This window comes from Pteropus vampyrus, unplaced genomic scaffold (genome assembly GCF_000151845.1).
Source record: "Pteropus vampyrus isolate Shadow unplaced genomic scaffold, Pvam_2.0 Scaffold620, whole genome shotgun sequence".
NCBI lineage: Eukaryota > Metazoa > Chordata > Mammalia > Chiroptera > Pteropodidae > Pteropus > Pteropus vampyrus.
The window spans coordinates 1974-14040 of NW_011889401.1; the positions used below are offsets into that span (position 1 = coordinate 1974).

The following is a 12067-nucleotide window of genomic DNA, read 5'->3' on the forward strand; positions in this document are numbered from 1 at the left end:
TACACACTGGTTGGCAACAAATAATAACTTTTCATGATAACATACATTCATGTGTTACTCAAGGATGCCCAGGATGAAAGCACAGAATAACTTTTTCTGAGGATGTACACCTGGATGTTATTCCAAAAACGTCCACCAGGTGGCAGAAAATGCCTTTTTCTTAATTGTACTCTAATGTTATACCCAAGATGCACAATACATGGTGGCAGAAAATGAATTTTCATGATGCCCGACGCTCCAATGTTATTTTTAAAATGCCCACAAGATGGCGGCAGAAGATAAATTTTTCTAATGACATACACCAGGGTGCTATTTTTAAAATGTCCACGAGATGGCAGCAGAGAATAATTTTTCATGAAATGCAGTCCAGCGTTATTCCCAATATTCACACAAATTGGAAGACAAAAAATTCTAAACAACATGCCTTTCAGTTATTTTTTTATATGCACATGAGACAGTAGTAGAAATAAGTTTTCATGACATGCACTGTGCTGTTACTCCCAAAATACCGTCCAGATAGCAGCAGAGAATGAATGTTGACGGTGACCTACAGTCGGGTGTTCTTCCTAAAATGCCCACCAGATGGCAGTAGATACTAGCTGTTTTTATTACATCCACGCTGAAGTTATTCCGAAATGCAAAGTAGATGAGAGCAGAAAATATATTATCATGATGGCACACACTGGGGTGTTATTCCAAAAAATGCCCACAGGATGGCAGCATAAAATTACTTTTTATGATGACATACACTAGTTTGTAATTTTCTATATGGCCTGAGGTGGTAGCAGAAGATAGTTTTTCGTTACATGCACTTCCCTGATTTTCCCCAAGATGCACATGAAATGGCCACGGACTGTAACTTTTCACAACGACATGCCCTTGGGTATCCTTTTCAAAAGCCACACCAGATAGCAGCTGAAGTTATTCTTTATGACATGTGCTGTGATCTTCGCAAAATGCCCACCAGATGGCAGCAGAGAATAACTTTTTTACTTACACTGTTGTATAATTCCCCCCAAGATTGTATGCAAGACTGAGGCAGAAGATGAATTTTCATGCTAACCTACACTAAGCTTTTATCCCCAAAATACCCACTAGATGGTATGAGAAAACAAGTTTTTTGATGACAGACAACTAGATGAAACTTTCAAAATGCCTACAATGATAACTTTCATGACATGCATTCCTGTGTTATTCCCAAGTTTCACACAAAGTGGGAGCAAAGAAAAATATCAAGAAAAGGGGCTCTTGGGTGTTATTTTCTAAATGCACATGAGACAGCAAAAGAACATTTTCGTGACCTGCATTCCTGTGTTATCCCCAGAATTCATACAAAATGAGAGCAGAGAAAAATTTCAAAACAGTATGCCCTTGGGTGTTATTTTATAAGTGCACACAAAATTACGCAGAACTGTGTTTTCATGCTATGCCTTGTGGTGTTATTCCCAAAATTCCCACAGGATGGCAGCAAAGGATAAATATTCATGACAAACAATGGCAGTTTAATCCTTAAGTGCCCAACAGAAGACAGCAAAAAATAACTTTTGATTACTTACCATCTACTGTTATTTCCTAACACCAGATAACAGGAGAGTAAATTTTTTTATTACTTATGCTCTGATGTTATTCCCAAAATGCTCACCAAATGGCAGCAGAGAATGAATATTCATGATGACAAAACCCTGGTATTATTCTTAACATGCTTACCAGATGGCAGCAGAGAATGACTTTTTCTTAAAATCTGGTATAATTGTAGAGATGCACACAAGATGGGTGCAGAAAACAAATTTGTATCTCAACTACACTCAGATTTTATTCCCAAAAATTTACACCAGGTAAATTTTATGATGAGATACATTTGGGTGTTATCTTCAAAATGCCCATCAGATGGCAGCATTAAGAAATTTTGATATGCACTGATGTGTTATCTTCAAAATACCCATCAAATGTCAGCAGAGAATATTTTTCATGACTAACTTTCCTGTGTTTCCCAAGATGCACATGAAATAGCAGCAGACAAAAGTTTTCATAACATTCCCTAGGGTGTTATTTTCAGAATGCGTGTAAGATAGTTGCAGAAATAACATTTTATGGCATGCGTTGTGATGTTATTCCCAAAATGCCCACCAGATAGCCACAAGAAAATCTTTATTACGTACACTCTGCTATCATTCCTAAGATGCCTATGAGATAAAGGGAGAAAAATATTCATGACTACCTACACTCTGGTGTTATTCCCAAAATGCCCACCAGATGGCAGCAGAGTATAACTTTTCATGACATGCTCTTCTGTGTTATTCCCAAGATTCACATCAAATAGCAGCAGAGAAAATTTCATAATGACATACACTGGGGTGTTATTTTTTTAATGCATACTAAATAAAGCAGCAGAAACAAGTTTTAGTGATGTACACTGTGGTGTTATTCCCCAAATGCCCACCAGATGGCAGCAATAATAAATTTTATTGCACTTGTGTCATTCTCAAGATGCACAATAGATGAAGGCAGATAACGAATATTTACAGTGACCTACATCAGGTTTTATTCCCGAAATGTCCAACAGATGCCAGCAAAGAGTAACTTTTTATTTCATACACTGTGGTGTTATTCCCAGAATGCCCACCAGATGGCAGCAGGAAATAATTTTAATGATGACATACACTTGGGTGTTATTTTCAAAATACCCACGAGATGGCAGCAGAGAATGAATATTCATAACGACCTACACTTGACCTATATTCAGGTGTTATTCCAAAAATGCACATGAGATGGCAGTAGAGGATAATGAATAACATTTCATGACCTAAACTCTGGTGCTATTCCCAAAATAGCCCACCAGATGGCAGCAGAGAATGAATATTCATAACGACCTACACGTGATGACCTATATTCAAGTGTTATTCCCAAAATGCACACGAGATGGCAGCATAGGATAACGAATAACATTTCATGACCTAAACTCTGCCATTACCAAAATTGCCCACCAGATGGCGGCAGAGAATGAATATTCATGACCACCTACACTTGATAACCTACATTCAGGTACTATTCCCAAAATTGCCCATGAGATGACAGCAGAGAACAATTTTGCATGACATACACTCCTGTTTTATTCCTAAGATTCACGCAAAATGGAAGCAGAGTAAACATTTATAACAACATATCCATATTTATTTCTTAAATACACACGAAATAGTAGCAGAAATAACTTCATGACATGCACTGTTGTGTTATGCCCCAAATGCCCACCAGATAGTAGCAGGAAAAAAATTATGACGACATAAACTAAGGTATTATTTTCAAAGTGCCCACGAGATGGCAGCAGAGTATAACTTTCATGACTTGCAACCTGTGCTATTCCCAAAACGTTCAAGAAATGGTGGCAAAGAAAACTTTTCATAATGAAAGACCCTTAGTGACATTTTTTAAATGCACATGAGATAGCAGTAGAAATAAGTTTTCAAGGCGTGCACTGTGGTGCTACTCACAAAATACAGACCAGATGGCAGAAGGGAACAAATATTTAAGACATTATTCCTGAAATGCCCACAAAATGGCAGCAGGAAATAAATTTTTAAGCATACACTTGGTTTTATTCCCTAAACACACAAAAGATGGCAGCACAAAATAACTTTTTTTACTTACACTCTGATGTTATTTACAAGATTCACAGTAGATGAGGGCAGAAAATAAAATTTCATGATGCCATACACTTGGATGTTATTCCCAAAATGCCCACTGCATGGCAGCAGAGGATGAACATTCATGATGACAAACAATACAGTGTTATTCCTAAAATGTCCACCAGAGGGCAGCAGAGAATAATATTTAATTACTTACACGCTGGTGTTATTTCAAGATCCACAGTAGATGAGAGATGAAAATGTATTTTCATGATGGCATACACTGGGGTGTTGTTTCCAAATTGCCCACAGAACGGCGGCAGATAATAAGTTTTTATAATGGCATACACTTGCTTGTTATTTTTGAAATTCCCACGAGATGGCACCAGAGAACAATTTTTCATGACATGCATTTTTGTATTTTTCCCAAGATGCACCAAAATGGCAGCGGACAGCAACTTTTCATAACGACATGCCCTTAGGTATTATTTGCAAAATGTATAAGATAGCACCTAAAATTATTCTTCATAATGTGCTGTGGCCTTCCCAAAATGCATACCTGATGGCAGCTGTCCGAAATCGCCCACCAGAGGCATCCGAGAATGAATATTCATGATGACAACACTAGAGTTTATTCCTAAAATACCCACCAGATGGCACCAGAGAATAACTTTTGTATTCTTGAATCATTTCCAGGATGAACACCAGATTCAGGCAGAAAATAAATTTTCATGATGACCTGCACTAAGGTTATATCTCAAAATGCCCACCAGACGGCAACAGAAAATTGTTTTATGATGACATACACCTGGTATAATATTTAAATACCCACGAGATGGCAGCAGAAAACAATTTTTATGACTTGCACTGCTTTGTACCCAAGGTTTACATGAAATAAGAGCAGAGAAAACTTACATAACAACATGCCATTGGGTGTTATTTTTTAAATACACAAGCGATACCACAAGAAATAAGTTTCATGTTATGCAATCTGGTGTTATTCTCAAAATGCCCACAACTTGGCTACAAGGAATGAATATTAATAATGACAAACACTAGGGAGTTATTACTTAAAAGTCCGTCGATTGGTCTATGGCCATGCCACCCTGCACATGCCTGATCTCATCTGATCTCGGAAGCTAATCAGGTTTGGGCCTGGTTAGTACTTGGATGGGAGACCAACTAGGAAGACTGGGTGCTGTGGACATAAAAAAAAAAAAAAAGACCATTGATAGCCGCAGAAAAAACTTCTGATTACTTACGGTGTGGCGTTAGTCCCAATAATACCCAACACATGGCAGCAGAGAAATATGTTTAATTACTTACACTCTGTTATTATTCCAAGATGCAGAATAGATGAGAGAAAAATATAATTTTCAGGTTGGCATACACTTGGGTGTTATTCCAAAAAATTCCGCAGGATGGCAGCAGAAAATAAATTTTTATGATGACATATACTTGAGTGTTATTTTCAAAAATGCCCACGAGAAGGCAGCACAAAATAATTTTTCGTGACATGCAATCCTGTTTCTTTCCCAAAATGCACACTAAATGGCAGCAGAAAACAATTCTTCATAATGTCATGCCCTTGAGTTTATTTTCAGAGAACACATAAAAGCAGGAGTAACTTTTCACGACACTCGTTGTTATTCCCAACTTGCCCACTGGATAGCAGCAGAGAATAAGTTTTTTAATACACTGGTCAAATTCCCTAGATGTACACAAGATGCGGGAAGAAAATTGTTTTTCATAATGTCCTACACTCCAGTGCTATTCACAAATGACAAGCAGATGGCAGCAGAAAGTAAATTTTTAGATGATATGCACCTGGGTGTTATTTTAAAAATGTCCATGAGATGGCAGCGGAGAACAACTTTTCATGAGCTACACTGCTGTGTTATTCCCAAGATTCACACAATCTGGCAGCAGAGAAGAAAATTAAATGACACACCCTGGGGTGTTAATTTTCAAATGCACACGAGATAGCAGCAGAAATAACTATAAAGTCACAACCCCAGATCTACTGCTTCTTCAGTAAAACGTTTAAGGAACTCCTGTCCATTGGTGTTCTGCAACTACATAAACACAGCTTTCAAATAACAACAGTAAAACCCCTTGAAGGTATTATTCACCCTTGGAGGGCACACAATCTTGCTATTCTGTATCCATCCTGCCTCGCTCTTCACCACATACATGTAATCTTTCCTATCTGCTTTCCATAATCACAAATGCCTTAAAAGAGTGGGAAAATTGATTCCCTATAGCATCTGAGATCTTGATCTGTAGCAGACGTCGTCAGTTTTACTCAAATAAACTCTCATATATGTTCTCTACAGGTTTAAAAGTTTTTTACATCCACACCAGGCACCCACTTTGCTCCTCTCACATGGAGGAAGACGGTGCAGAATTTCACCTCCAGGCCTCTACTTACTGGTCCCCAAAGGACCTGTTCTACTCTTCACACATTGGGCTAAATGGGGATGGAGATCTTACTGACTCTCTACTACCTCATTTTCTGGGCACCCTCTTTAATCTTCAAATTCTGGCTGCATCTGGGATGTAGGAGAAATCCACTCCAGGTCTGTTCTTGCCCATATGCTGAATGAAGTAACTACCCTTCAAGCTGCCTGGAGCAAAAACTGAGACATCTATCTCATGAGGGTGTAACCCTAGCCCCCAACCTCAGGAGCCCCTGTGCCCCTCATATACCACATGACATGTAAACTCTGAGAAAGAAAACTGCCTACTAAGAAGGGTTCCTGGTGCCTACCTGGGCTCCAATTTTAAAAAAGAGTCTGGCAGCCACTTTGACAAAGGGGTACTTCATGTAAACCACACTTCGGGGGGAAGCTTTCACTGACCTGCCTCCTGTCTCCAGGAGTGATGCTGAAGTTGTCTTGCGAGAGCAGAACAAAGCACCTGACGACATCGGAGCTTGTAGAGCAGAGCTCTCGCTTTAGAGGGAACAGGCCCCAGAGTCACCTCGCTTTGGGCCCTCCTTACAGCCGTGCTTTTCCACAGCCATGATGCTTCATAACTGACCTGAAGCTCTATTGAGCTGCTCCACAGCTTTGCTGTTCTCACAGCTGTGCTGTATCACAATTCAGCTATTTATACTCAATAAACTATCCACCACCTTCACTGCGCCACATTGTTGATTAACTCAAGACAATGACCATTAGCTGACAAAGATCAGATGCCATAGCCAGAATCGGGACCCCAGATACAGATCCTGGAACCTGGACACCAAAGTGGATCACCCATGCAAAGACAGACACCATACCACAAGACCTGGACCCTGCAGCAGACCATAGAACCTGGATCCAAAGCTATGGCCCAATCCAAACCCAGGTACAGTACCCAGGATGCAGATGCAAGAGGCTTGACACTGGACCGCAAACCCAGGATCCCAGATTCCGGGTAATATCTGGTAATATCTTTACCAGATATTAGATTAAAAGGATGTAAAACCTGCCCAAGAAGCATGAAGTTCAGTGCCTCTTGCAAATGCTACACTCAGATTGGAGTCCCAAAGGACCCTTCAGCCCCACCACCCAGGCCAGAGTCTGAGATCCCAACACCCACTGCATCCCAAGCTCTCTTTGGGGGCTGCAGTCTGGATCCTGCAGGCTTCTCTACGGTCTTTTTATACCCAAGATTTCTGCTCTCAGACCTGGGTTCCTATTGGTCTGGTCTTTCTGTGCTGCTTCTTTTCATGCAAAATATTTATTTGGTGTATGCCCCACTCCCAACAAATTGGTGACTTATGGTGGCTCTCTAAGCACACTATTAGTTAAAAACTGAGCCTCGGGAAGGGAAGGAACAAAAAGGTGAGGGAGGCATAAGGCATGCATAGGTAAGAGGCAGGTGAGAAGTCACTTAATTCAGGGTGTGCCAAACTTTGGCCAGGTTTCACCTCGAGGACTCCACATTCCAGGAACAGCTTCCAGGGCACATAGGACTGCACCTGGGTCCTGGCTTTGGGTCTGACACATTCTTTATTGGCTCAGAAGCCTTTGGAGACAGAAGAGATTTCCTGGTGATCTCCACTCGGGTGTTATTCCCAAGATACATACTAAATGGCAGATGGAAAAACCTTGTCCTGTGATGTCCACCTGGTACTATTTCCAATTTGCACACTAGACGGCAGCACAAAAGTGCTCATATGGTCATCTCTACTCAAGTGTTATTCCCAAGTTGCAAACTAGATGGAGGGAGAAAAGAGTATTTCCTGGTGACCCCCACTAAGGTGTTATGCCAAAGATGAAAACAAAATGTCAGCAAAAAAATAACTTCTCATGATGACATATACCCAGAAGTTATTCCCAGGAAACACACTGATGGCAACAAATAATAATTTTTCATGATAACATACATTCAAGTGTTACTCGAGAGATGTCCATGACTACCGCACAGAATACTTTCTCTGATGACATACACTTGAGTGTTATTCCCAAAATGCCTACCAGATGGCAGCAGAAAATAACTTTTTCTTAATTGAATTCCGGTGTCATTCCCAAGATGCACATTACAAGGTGGAAGAAAATGAATTTTCATGATGACCAACACTCCAATGCTATTCCTAAAATGCCCAAGAGTTGGCAGCAGAAAATAAATTTTTCTGATGACATACACATGGGTGTTATTTTCAAAATGCCCACGAGATGGCAGCAGAGAATAATTTTTCATTAAATGCACTCCTGCATTATTCCCAATGTTCACACAAAATGGGAGAAGATAAAACATTCATAACAATATGCCCTTCAGTGCTATTTTTTAAATGTACATGAGACAGCAGCAGAAATAAGTTTTCATGACATGCACTGTCGTGTCACTCCCAAAATGCAGACCAGATCGCAACAATGAATATTCATGATGACCTTAACTTGGCTGTTATTCCTAAAATGCCCACCAGATGGCAGCAGAAAATAACTTTTTATTCTGACGTTATTGCAAGATGCACAGTAGATGAGAGCAGAAAATATATTTTCATGATGGCATACATAGGGGTAATAGTCCCAAAATGCCCACAAGATGGCAGCAGGAAATAAATTTTTATGATGACATACACTAGCTTGTTATTCACGAAATGGCATGATATGGCAGAAAATAATTTTTCATGACATGCGCTTCTGTGTTTTTCCCAAGATGACCACGAAATGGCCACAGACAACAATTTTTCATAACAGCATGCTCTTCGATATCATTTTCAAAATACACATGAGATAGCAGCTGAAATTATTCTCTAAAATATGTGCAGTGGTCTGCTTCACAAAATGCCCACCAGATGGCAGCAGAGAATAAATATTAATGATGATAACATTGGGTGTTATTCCTAAAATACACATCAGATGGCAACAGAGAATAACTTTCTTACTTACACTCCTGTGTAATTTCCAAGATGCACATAAGTAAGATTGGGACAGAAAAAGAATTTTCATGAAGACCTATGCTAAGGTTTTATTCCAAAATTTCCCACTAGATGGCATAAGAAAATAGAGTTTTTGATGACATACAACTGGATGTAATTTTCAAAATGCCCACAGGAAGGCAGCAGAGGACAATTTTCATGACATGCACTCCTGTGTTATTCCCAAGATTTAAACAAAATGGCAGCAGAGAAAAAATTTCTAACGACATAACCTGGGGTGCTATTTTTTAAATGCAAATGAAATAGTAGCAGAAACAACTTTACACGACATGCACTATTGTGTTGTTCCCAAATACCCACCAGATGGCAGCAGAAAACGTTTTATATTGCAATATACTTGCATGTTATTTTCAAAATGCCCACAAAATGACAGCAGAAAATAAATTTTTATAAAGACACAAACCTGGGTGTTGTTTACAAAATGTCCAAGAGATGGACGTACAGAACAATTTTTTATGATGTGCACTCTGATTTTATTCCCGAGTCACTTGAAATGGCAGCAGAGAAAAAACTAATAACGACATACCCTGGGACATTATTTTTTAAATGCAAACAAGATAGCAACAATAACTTTTCTAGACATGTACAGTGGAGTTTTTCCAAACTGTCCTCCAGGAGGCACAGATAATGAATGTTCATGATGACACTAGATGGCAGTAGACAATATCTTTTTATTATTTACACTCTTGTGTCATTCCCAAGATGCACAAAGATGCAGACAAAAAATGAATTTTTATGATGATCTACACTCCAGTGACATTCCTAAAATGCCCACCATATGGCAGCGGAAAAAACTTTACATGTACATACACTCACGTGATATTATTAAAATGCCCACGAGATGGCAGCAGATATGATTTTTCGTAAAATGCACTACTGTGTTTCTCTGCCGATGCACATGCAATAGTAGCCAACAAAAAACCTTTCATAACGACATGTCCTTGGATGTTATTTTCAAAATGCACACTTCATAGTAGCGGAATTAACATTTTATGGCATGCACTGCAGTGTTTTTCTCAAATGCCCACCAGAAGGCAGAAGAAAATAAATTTGGATGATAAGCACTAGGGTGTTATTTTCAAAATGCCCACGAGATAGCAGCAGAAAATAACTTAATAACATGCACTCTTTTTTTTTTCCAAAGATACACACAAAATGGCAGTGATTAAAACTTCATAACAGGCCCTTGATTTTATTTTCAAAATGCTCATGAGATAGCAGTAGAAATAACTTTTTCTGACATGTTCTTCGTGTTATTCCCCAAATGATTACCAGATGGCAGCAACGAATGAATATTCATGATGACAAACACTACGATGTTATTAAAATGCCCACCAGATGTCAGCAGAGGATGACTATTCATGATTATCTACACTTAGGTGTTATTCTCAAAATACCTAACAGATGACAGAAGAAAATAAATTTTTATTATGATATACACCTGGGTGTTAGTTTCAAAATCCTCACGAGATGGCAGCAGAAAATAACTTTATGGTATGCACTCCCATGTTTTTCACAAGATGCACACAAAATGGCAGCAGAGAAAAACATCATAATACAGGCTCATTTGTTTATTTACAAAAGCTCATGAGATAGCAGCAGAAATAACTTCCCATGTCATGCACTTGGTATTATTCCCAAAATGCCAATCAGATGGCAGCAGAGAAAAAAAAAAACTTTATATAAAATATAAAGTTTTATGACGTCTACTTTGGTTGACCTCACTGATTGCAAAGACCTTGTCACTTTACAATTCCTTATTTTTTATATTTGACACCTACAACACCTGGTCTTCCTAGGTGGTCTCCCATCCAAGTACTAACCAGGCCCAACCGTGCTTAGCTTCTGAGATCAGAACGGATCTGGCTTGTTCAGGGTGACATAGCCGTAGACAAGGAAAAAAAATAACCTTTTTATTATATACACTCTGGTGTTTTTCCAAGATGCACACGAGATGGGCGCAGAAATTAAATTTTCATGATGACTGACACTCGGGTGTCATTCCCAAAATGCCTACCAGATGGCAGCAGAAAAAAAATCTTTATGATGACATACACTTGGGTGTTATTTTCAAAATACTCACGAGATGGCAGCAGAGAATAACTTTTCATAACGACATGCCCTGGTTGTCATTTTCACAATGAACACGAAAAGCGGCCGAAATAACTTTTCATGATCCGCACTCTGTTATTCCCAGATTTCCCACCAGATGGCAGCAGAGACTGCTTATTCATGATGACCTACACTGGATGATGTATACTCAGATGTTATTACAAAAATTAACGCGAGATGGCAGCAGAGGATCACAAATAACTTTATGCCCCGCACTGGGTACTATTCCCCAAATACACACCAGATGGCAACAGAGAGTAGTTTTTCATCATGACATTCTTTTTGGTGTTATTCTGAAAATGCACACCAGATGGCAGCAGAGAAGAGTGTTCCCTGACTTAAGGGCTCTGCCCATTCCATAAGAATCCAGATTCTTGGTACTAAGCTCACTCTGAAATAAATCCTGTTTTAGGCTCTTCAATGCCTCATCTACTGTATTGCTTCCATTTGCCAAATGAGGCAGGAAATGTATTTTCTTCATTTTACAGGTATTTAAACTGAAGACTGATTCTGACACAGTTCTGAATCTAGGATCCTACACTAACACAGGATCCTTGACAAAAAGAGTGATCTAAAATGTCCTTGCAGCTTAGGGTTCATTCTTAGTCATTCTTGAAAAAAATCTGCACGCAATGTAATGGTCCAGTTTGTCATGTACTTACCCAAGCTGGTTTTTGTAGTGGGGAAGCTAGGGATGGGAACGGGTGGGGAGGGAGAAGGTGGCCCGCCCTCTCACTGGAATATAACCAGCACCAGATTCCTATAAGAATGACTTCCCCACCTCTACTCCCTGCTGTCCTCCAGCCTTTTAAAGTCTGTTCTTTTTCTGTCCAGAGCACTGGCCTGCTTCTGCTCATGTGCCCTTCCTTTGAGGTCTCAACTGACAAGAGCTTCCTGGCTG

General features: G+C 39.4%; 2 pseudogenes; one reads left to right on the top strand and one right to left on the bottom strand.

The window, feature by feature from the left end:
- Positions 1-4711: 4711 nt before the first annotated feature.
- LOC111733712 lies at positions 4712-4830 on the top strand (annotated as a pseudogene).
- A 5998-nt stretch (positions 4831-10828) lies between these two features.
- On the bottom strand, positions 10829-10947 carry LOC111733703 (annotated as a pseudogene).
- Positions 10948-12067: the final 1120 nt, after the last annotated feature.